Here is a 10,845-nt window from a genome sequence, read left to right as displayed (position 1 = left end):
GACATCAAAATCACACTGCTGTGACCTGCAAATACTACTCATACTAAAATTGAGCTTGACTTCACCAAATACAACCTGCTCTCCCATTTTTCCTACCAAAATGTCAACATTACATCCACAATGAAATTTAAACAAAAACTAGCCTCAATTTAGACCTCTGTTGCCATGTCAAGTGAAAAAATAGTGTTCAAATACCTGGCAGCCATTACGCGACTAGACCAGATGGCTCCCACGCTGGTTCCTTTAGTTTAGTTAGGCCTGAAGGCGAAATAACGAAGTTTTAATACCCGCCGACACGAAAAGTGATTAATACAAAAGTTCGTGTGTTCGCCTCTGAAATTTCGTTATTTCGCCTTCAATGTTTCGTTACTTAATGTATTCGCCTCGAAAGTCGAAAGACGAACACACGACAAATAAGCATTATTTCGACCTTTCGTGTTTTCGTTACTTCGACATTTCGACCCGCCGACACGAACACACGAAATGGAAGAAATCAGCCACCATAGTAACTCTTGGAAAATTTCCACCAATGTGATATTTGAAAGTCGTTTCATTGCAATAATGGTAACTGCTCTTAATGGCTAAAAAACTGAAGGTGTTTCTTATTCTGCGCAGTTGGAGTTTGGAGGCAATTATTCACTGTACATAGTCATTTATTATAGACATAGTACTAGAGATCCATCACTGACACAAATAATAACCATTCCCTGCATTAACCTGTACACCCGTAGGACACCAGTTAATAGGAAAAATGAAATAACTGTATGGTTAAAAACTTAAATCAAGACATATATTATATTCCGTCCTAAATGTTATATTTAAACAACCAAAGTTATCTTTTAATTGCTTTTCATAATTTAAAATTTTAGGTACTATCTCTATTTATTAGCGTTTTCCTGTAACAATTACAGCGGATGTATAGCTTGTCAAAGATTTGAAAGTTCTGCGCGTTACGAAGTATCGAGCAGAACGTATGTCTTAACGTAGCGGTGTACAAATGCACCGAGTCATTTGTGCGTTAAAGTCATGTGGTAATTTGGCGGGACAAATGTATAAGATAACGTAGGCGTTTTCAGTTCTAGGCTTGACTTCGTCGATACAACACGTGAGCTATTTTCAAATTCGAAAACCGTGTTCTAGTTTGAGTTTATAACATATCTTAATAGATTGGCGGGTATAATTATTTTTGTATTATCAGCATGGCCGTGTTTAAGCCAGAGGTATACTGGAACATTTGTTGTAAACGCTCTGGTAATGTTTGTCACATGAATTTAGAAATATTTACTGTATTGTTCACACAGTCATGTTCGGACAAATCTAGTAATTCTTGAACGACTGTTAAGTTAAAGTTGGGAGCAATAAGTACGTGAAATGCCTCGAATTTAAAAATCCCGTAAAATATTATCCTGAGGGCAGCTTGACACTTGCAACGGGTAAATGTTTCCTCCTTTAAAAAAGTGTGGTGGTGGTGGAGGGAGGGGGGGCGGGCAACGGGTAAATGTTTCCTCCTTTAAAAAAGTGTGGTGGTGGTGGAGGGAGGGGGGGGGGGGGGGGGTTCCTGAGCGGTCATGGTGTCTTATCAATGACGGATAATATTTTTGTACGAGGTAAAATTTAAAATAGAAAGTAAAGCAAAGCGTTGTAAATACTTCAATTTCAATATGTAGTTAAAACAGGTATTCTCTAAGACAGTTATTATTTTAGTAAATCATTGTGTTGTAGAATATACGTGTACGGCATATTGTAATATTCAAACAGAAAACGCATTTACAGTACATGCCTGGTGTTTTTTATTTTAAATTTTATTTGTTAATATTATAAGTGTCACCTGTAAAGATGAACTCAAACACTTATATGAAAATGTATTTAGTAGCAACACCTCCAAAATAAATCGAAGTCTTGCTCACTGCAAGTAGTGTTTGTTATTTGTGAAAGGTAAGTTAAGCCGTAACTGTTTCTTCTTTATTAAACACAGAATAAAACGTGTGTTGAAATGTCTAAGACAAGAATAAAATTGGCAGTGGAATACTACTGCAAAGGGGATAATATACACATAACCAAATATTTATAATTGTATTTGAAGGTTTTCACGAATTTCTTTTCATATAATACAACCACAATCATATAAAACAGTGACACGTTTCACGTATTATTGTGATTTGAGCTCGCAATTCTTCCTCAGTGCATATTAAACTATATTAGCATCACTATGACAACATCGTTTTTCATACTATATTCCATGAGAGACTGGTTTAAGAAACAAAAAGCTAGTTACATAGAAATGTATTTCATTAGGCATATCTTAAAAAAGTAATAAAATAATTTAACACTTTTAACGTAAAAGTGTTTAAAAGCTGTTTATTTCTTATGATTACAATAGAATTTCGAGTTTTATATTTCCGTTTGATATATACCCAGTGAAAAGCATTACATGACCAAAATCATACAGACATTTTAACAAAAACTCAATGAGCAATGTCCGGTTGTTTGAGATACAACAAAACAGCTATTTCTAATTTGTCTTTTAAGCATGTACGTCCGGTTACATATGTTTTAAGTGTTTTCCACTTAAGATTTAAGACTTAAGACTTATATACATAAATCACAGTTTGTCACATACAAACGTCTTTAAGCAAGATGGCGAGCACACTGCTTGCCGTTAGGCTTCTGGCATTTTTGCTCTTGGGTATACGATGTGTTTTCGGAAATACTTCTGATTGTGAGACGGTTAAGGATATACTGAGCAATGAAATTTTTGATCTTAAGGCTGAAAATAAACAACTCCAGTCTAGAATTAAAAAGATGGAATTGATGATGCAGATCCTAACAATCAGGCAAAATAGGTAAGAATATTTTAATTCAATGTAAGAATGTTCTCTTTAAATTTGCATCTTAAAATCTTATCAATATTAAAAAAAACTAAAAGCAAATATGTAATTGTAATAATTTATACACATTTATCACATGGCATGTCAGAAGTTGCAAAATGTAGTAAGTATACATTTTCTTTAATTTCATATTATTGTTCTAAAATAGTATATGTGTTGTAAACTTCAATATGTTGTGGTATGTCGTAATATTGATTTTCTCTTATAAAATATTTATTGTATCTATTCCATAACTGAAGTTGTATCTTTTCAAAACTATTCTGCTCTCCTGCAGAGACTATATACACGGCAACCGTGTCCATAACGTTCGCACAGCACGTGGTCACACAGATTCAAGAACTTATTAACTTATTATAACATCACCGTTTGAGTCATCCTTGCTCGGCATTGAGTCAACACGAGACCAGCATTCTAACATATAAACATGTAGATTTTAAAATCATTTTATATTGATTGCGGAGAAAGTTAGTCGACTGTACCAGATGACTATTAAAACCCTCATCACACACAACTAGTTGTCAAAACGTCCCAACCCGTCCTAAAAAAATTGTAAAACGGGCCGAGATATGGCAAGAACGTTTGTACTTTAGCCGGATAATATCCTAATCGTAGTTAATTCAATAAACAGTTCTCGATACGTCCATCGCGTCTTTTTCCCGTCTGAAGTCCGTTTATAGTAAGACTTAGTTCAGTTTAGGAAAAATTGCCCGTTCACCTCATGTGGACACCGTTAGCAGTCCAAGCCCGGCTATAGTCAGATTAAAGCAGTTTGTAACTAGTCCTCTTCGTTTCTAGTACGCCGAAATACGTTCTAACTAGTATGAAACTCGACCAACTCGTTCACAGTGTATACAGTAACTCGTTCTAAATACGTCCTTATCTTGTCCCTATTACGTTCAGAACGTGAATTGCGACCACATTATAAAAAGCCATCAAGTTTCGTCCAGTTCTCATTTTCGTTTGTCTCTTCAATCTCTCAAGATAAACAACTAAAAAACCCACAGAAACTGGCAAGCCTTAAAAGGAAAGTGGAGCTAAACAGAGACGGGTGTTAAAGCAGTAAAAGACCCAACGTCTCGTAGCACCTGCACAACATAAGCCGATACAGAGCCTCGTGAACCGTGGCTCCGGCTAAACATTGTGCCCTAATGTTTAACAGCCTGTATTTATACCCTACTTTGTGTAATTGTACAGCAGACGGGATCGACGTTGTATGAACTGCGAACAAACGTAATAAACGTACTAAAAACGAGCGGAACGTACTGAGAACCTTCTGCAGACTCATAGAACAGTTTAGAAACGTATTGCAAACTAAGTTTGTCTGTTTTTATTTTGATCGTATTCAGACGGAATAACGACGCACCAATGATGTAATGCGACCGAGTTAAGTCTGTGTGTGAACGGGTTGCACGAGCTACAAACGGATCCGGTCGACGCGCACACGTACTGAAATTCACGCCCGATTGCATTACGTCATACCACGTCTCTAGTTGATCGAAGTACGGCAGTTCAGTTCTTAGTAAGTACATCTCGTTTGAAGTACGTTGTCTGTCTAACTGCAGGACGGGATGAGCGGCAGAAAATTTTGAGCAGACTCAAAGTTCTGGACCACCATTCACGTTCAAACCCGTCCGAACCAGTCCATAAAGTTCTTAAATAGACGGTAGAACATCGCTTCTCCGTCAGTTCCGTTGGCATACAGTTTGAGCTCGTTCGGCTACATTTTTGAAGAATAATGAAAACGAGTTTGAAGTGATGGAGGTATTAATGGACTGCTTCTCGGATTTCTGACTAGTACAGTTTATTGATGGATTGTGGCGACAGCGGGATAACGCGTAATATATTTAGGACAAATATGTGACATTATCTATAGAATAAAAATACTGCGTTACGTGATACGAATAGAGCGATATGAAAGGTAAACATATTATTAACTGAAATTTGCAGCGTTCGACACGCCATATTATCAGGCTATTTTTCTGTGCGCAGTAATGCGCCCACATCTATAATCAGTTATTTATACAAGAAACAATTACTTGTAAGTTAGTTAGCAGTAGTCTATAGAATATATATTATATATGTATGATTGTTTTCTACCGCGTTATACGTGCAGTAAGTGTAACATAAAAAGGAGGAGTATGCACAGTCAAAGCAGAATCCCTGAAGGTACAACAAAAAAGAAAACAGGTTATGCACAGTACACAGAGTCACCCACGAACTGACATCGCGGCGGAAAGGTGTAACAACTAAGTGTACCGCCCACATTTTAATACCTATCAGCGCAAAACATTGTAATACCCGTCAGCACGATGCCTTTAAGTATCAAACAGAACGATACATTTTAATACCCATCGTAACGATACATTTTAATACCCATCGTAACGATACAGTTTGATACTCATCAACATGATACCCTGTAGCACGATACATTTTGTTATTTAATACCTATCAGCACGATACAATTTAATACCCATCAACATGATACATTATGATACCGATCAGCATGACACATTGTAATACCCATCAGCACGATACATTATGATACCGATCAGCATGACACATTGTAATACCCATCAGCACGATACATTATGATACCGATCAGCATGACACATTGTAATACCCATCAGCACGATACATTATGATACCGATCAGCATGACACATTGTAATCCCATCAGCACGATACATTATGATACCGATCAGCATGAACATTGTATTCCATCAGCACGATACATTATGATACCGATCAGCATGATACATTGTCTACATCACTCACATCAAGCACGATACATTATGATACCGATCAGCATGACACATTGTATTCCCTCACACGAACATTTGATACCGATCAGCAGACACATTGTATACCCATCAGCACGACACATTATGATACCGATCAGCATGACACATTGTAATGCCCATCATCACGACACATTATGATACCGATCAGCATGACACATTGTAATTCCCATCAGCACGACACATTTTGATACCGATCAGCATGACACATTGTAATTCCCATCAGCACGACACATTATGATACCGATCAGCATGACACATTGTAATACCCATCAGCACGATACATTATGATACCGATCAGCATGACACATTGTAATACCCATCAGCACGATACATTATGATACCGATCAGCATGACACATTGTAATACCCATCAGCACGATACATTATGATACCGATCAGCATGACACATTGTAATACCCATCAACACGATACATTATGATACCGATCAGCATGACACATTGTAATACCCATCATCTCGATACATTTTAATGATAACAATTTTTACGATACATTACAATACCCATCAACACGATACAATCTGATACCTATCAACATGAAACATTTTAATACCCATCAACATAATACATTTAAATAGCCATCAACACGATACATTATAATATCCATCAACACGATACATTGTAATACCCATCAGCACGATACATTATGATACCGATCAGCATGACACATTGTAATACCCATCAACACGATGCATTTTAATGATAACAATTTGTACGATACGTTACAATACCCATCAACACGATACAATCTGATACCTATCAACATGAAACATTTTAATACCCATCAACATAATACATTTAAATAGCCATCAACACGATACATTATAATACCAATCAGCACGAAACATTATAATACTAATCATTATAACACATTTTAATACACATCAACATGATATATTCCTAAAGAAATGCGTTGTTATAATAAAATGATGTAGAAGAAGTTATATTAAAATGTGATTGTGACTAACACTTTGTTGGACAAGACCGTGTAATTTGCATTTATTTTAGTTTCGACCACACATCCGTTAAGTGTATCACTGTAAATGGACAAAGATGGCGGTGTGGGGGGGTGGGGTGTGTGGGGGGGGGGGTGTACACATAATGCTGAGTTTTAAAGTTTACTCCAATGGGTGTACTAAATGTCATTGCACCACATTACAGAATGACTGTATTCTTTTGTGTTATCTATGTTGGTAATTATAAATGATCTGCATTGAAAAATTGAGAAATACAATTGTTTTAAGCAGTTCAATTGCTATTATTCAGGCACAGATCGAATTGAGATGATTGAAACTAGAATCAGTGCTATCGAAACAAAAATGCCTGAAAGCACCACAAAATATCCGAAGAACCCGTTCCAACTGCAAAACTTGATAGCTAAAGCTCTTCGTTCAGAGAAAGTAGAACGACACAAATCGGAATTGAAAATAGCAGCAGGTCTAAGGAAAATTAATGACAGCCTGAAGGCGTTCAAAGTTCAATCAGATGCCGTTTTCGGATCACATTTTGCAAATATCTCAAATCGTATACTGGACATTAAAATGGAGTTGTCACAAAACTTTTCTGTCGTCAGAAATGAAGTAACGGCCGTAAGTAATTATGCAGAAAAGCTGGCAAATCAGACAAATTCATTAATGGAGAATAAAATAAAAACAATCGAGATGTCCATCGATGCCACAAAACACGACGTTTCAAAGCTGGGTGCTGATTTAAAAACTGTTATAGATATTGTTAAAATGGAATTGTCACAGAACATTTAAGTCGTCAGAAATGAAGTAACGGTCGTAAGTAATTACGCAGAAAAGCTGGCAAATCAGGCAAATTCTTTAATGAAGAATAAAATAACAACAATCGAGATGTCCATCGATGCCACAAAACACGACGTTTCAAAGCTTGGTGCTGATTTAAAAACTGTCATAGATATTGTTAAAATGGAGTTGTCACAGAACATTTCAGTCGTCAGAAATGAAGTAACGGCCGTAAGTAATTACGCAGAAAAGCTGGCAAATCAGGCAAATTCTTTAATGAAGAATAAAATAAAAACAATCGAGATGTCCATCGATGCCACAAAACACGACGTTTCAAAGCTTGGTGCTGATTTAAAAACTGTCATAGATATTGTTTAAATTGAGTTGTCACAGAACATTTCAGTCGTCAGAAATGAAGTAACGGCCGTCATAATAAATCAGGCAAAAGCTGCAAATCAGACAAATTCATTAATGGAGAATAAAATAACAACAATCGAGATGTCCATTGATGCACGAAAAACACTGACGTTTCAAGCTGGGTGCTGATTTAAAACTGTCATAGATATTGTTAAAATGGAGTTGTCACAGAACATTTCAGTCGTCAGAAATGAAGTAACGGCCGTCAGTAATAATGCAGCAAAGCTGGCAAATCAGACAAATTCATTAATGGAGAATAAAAGAACAACAATGAGATGTCCATCGATGCCACAAAACACGACGTTTCAAAGCTGGGTGCTGATTTAAAAACTGTTCATAGATATTGTTAAAATGGATTGTCACAGAACATTTCAGTCGTCAGAAATGAAGTAACGGCCGTCAGTAATAATGCAGCAAAGCTTGCAAATCAGACAAATTCATTAATGGAGAATAAAATAACAACAATCGAGATTCATCGATGCCACAAAACACGACGTTTCAAAGCTGGGTGCTGATTTAAAAACTGTCATAGATATTGTTAAAATGGAGTTGTCATAGAACATTTCAGTCGTCAGAAATGAAGTAACGGCCGTCAGTAATAATAGCAGCAAAGCTGGCAAATCAGACAAATTCATTAATGAAGAATAAAATAAAACAATCGAGATGTCCATCGATGCCACAAAACACGACGTTTCAAAGCTGGTGCTGATTTAAAAACTGTCATAGATATTGTTAAAATGGAGTTGTCACAGAACATTTCAGTCGTCAGAAATGAAGTAACGGCCGTCAGTAATAATGCAGCAAAGCTGGCAAATCAGACAAATTCATTAATGGAGAATAAAATAACAACAATCATCGAGATGTCCATTGATGCCACGAAACACGACGTTTCAAAGCTGGGTGCTGATTTAAAAACTGTCATAGATATTGTTAAAATGGAGTTGTCACAGAACATTTCAGTCGTCAGAAATGAAGTAACGGCCGTCAGTAATAATGCAGCAAAGCTTGCAAATCAGACAAATTCATTAATGGAGAATAAAATAACAACAATCGAGATGTCCATCGATGCCACAAAACACGACGTTTCAAAGCTGGGTGCTGATTTAAAAACTGTCATAGATATTGTTAAAATGGAGTTGTCACAGAACATTTCAGTCGTCAGAAATGAAGTAACGGCCGTCAGTAATAATGCAGCAAAGCTGGCAAATCAGACAAATTCATTAATGGAGAATAAAATAACAACAATCGAGATGTCCATCGATGCCACAAAACACGACGTTTCAAAGCTGGGTGCTGATTTAAAAACTGTCATAGATATTGTTAAAATGGTGTTGTCACAGAACATTTCAGTCGTCAGAAATGAAGTAACGGCCGTCAGTAATAATGCAGCAAAGCTGGCAAATCAGACAAATTCATTAATGGAGAATAAAATAACAACAATCGAGATGTCCATTGATGCCACGAAACACGACGTTTCAAAGCTGGGTGCTGATTTAAAAACTGTCATAGATATTGTTAAAATGGAGTTGTCACAGAACATTTCAGTCGTCAGAAATGAAGTTACGGCCGTCAGTAATAATACAGCAAAGCTGGCAAATCAGACAAATTCATTAATGGAGATTAAAATAACAACAATCGAGATGTCCATCGATGCCACAAAACACGACGTTTCAAAGCTGGGTGCTGATTTAAAAACTGTCATAGATATTGTTAAAATGGAGTTGTCACAGAACATTTCAGTCGTCAGAAATGAAGTAACGGCCGTCAGTAATAATGCAGCAAAGCTTGGAAATCAGACAAATTCATTAATGGAGAATAAAATAACAACAATCGAGATGTTCATCGATGCCACAAAACACGACGTTTCAAAGCTGGGTGCTGATTTAAAAACTGTCATAGATATTGTTAAAATGGAGTTGTCACAGAACATTTCAGTCGTCAGAAATGAAGTAACGGCCGTCAGTAATAATGCAGCAAAGCTGGCAAATCAGACAAATTCATTAATGGAGAATAAAATAACAACAATCGAAATGTCCATCGATGCCACAAAACACGACGTTTCAAAGCTGGGTGCTGATTTAAAAACTGTCATAGATATTGTTAAAATGGCGTTGTCACAAAACATTTCAGTCGTCAGAAATGAAGTAACGGCCGTCAGTAATAATGCAGCAAAGCTGGCAAATCAGACAAATTCATTAATGGAGAATGAAATAACAACAATCATCGAGATGTCCATTGATGCCACGAAACACGACGTTTCAAAGCTGGGTGCTGATTTAAAAACTGTCATAGATGTTGTTAAAATGGAGTTTTCACAGAACATTTTAGTCGTCAGAAATGAAGTAACGGCCGTCAGTAATAATGCAACAAAGCTTGCAAATCAGACAAATTCATTACCGGAGAATAAAATAACAACAATCGAGATGTCCATCGATGCCACAAAACACGACGTTTCAAAGCTTGGTGCTGATTTGAAAACTGTCATAGATATTGTTAAAATGGAGTTGTCACAGAACATTTCAGTCGTCAGAAATGAAGTAACGGCCGTCAGTAATAATGCAGCAAAGCTGGCAAATCAGACAAATTCATTAATGGAGAATAAACTAAAAACTATCGAGATGTCCACCGATGCCACAAAACACGTCGTTTCAAAGCTGGGTGCTGATTTAAAAATTGTCATAGATATTGTTAAAATGGAGTTGTCACAGAACATTTCAATCGTCAGAAATGAAGTAACGGCCGTCAGTAATAATGCAGCAAAGCTGGCAAATCAGACAAATTCATTAATGGAGAATAAAATAACAACAATCGAGATGTCCATTGATGCCACAAAACACGACGTTTCAAAGCTGGGTGCTGATTTAAAAACTGTCATAGATATTGTTAAAATGGAGTTGTCACATCACATTTCAGTCGTCAGAAATGAGGTAACGGCCGTCAGTAATAATACAGCAAAGTTGGCAAATTAGACAAATT

At 36.6% G+C, this 10,845-nt stretch overlaps 1 long non-coding RNA gene across 1 annotated transcript; it reads left to right on the top strand.

The window, feature by feature from the left end:
- Positions 1-2,601: 2,601 nt before the first annotated feature.
- LOC128547860 (uncharacterized) lies at positions 2,602-7,037 on the top strand. Its single transcript, XR_008366714.1, has 2 exons — positions 2,602-2,843; positions 6,971-7,037. It is a non-coding gene; the product is annotated as an uncharacterized LOC128547860 (long non-coding RNA).
- Positions 7,038-10,845: the final 3,808 nt, after the last annotated feature.

This window comes from Mercenaria mercenaria, chromosome 13 (assembly GCF_021730395.1).
Source record: "Mercenaria mercenaria strain notata chromosome 13, MADL_Memer_1, whole genome shotgun sequence".
In the NCBI taxonomy this organism is placed as follows: Eukaryota; Metazoa; Mollusca; class Bivalvia; order Venerida; family Veneridae; genus Mercenaria; species Mercenaria mercenaria.
This window is presented reverse-complemented; position numbering and strand designations above follow the sequence as displayed.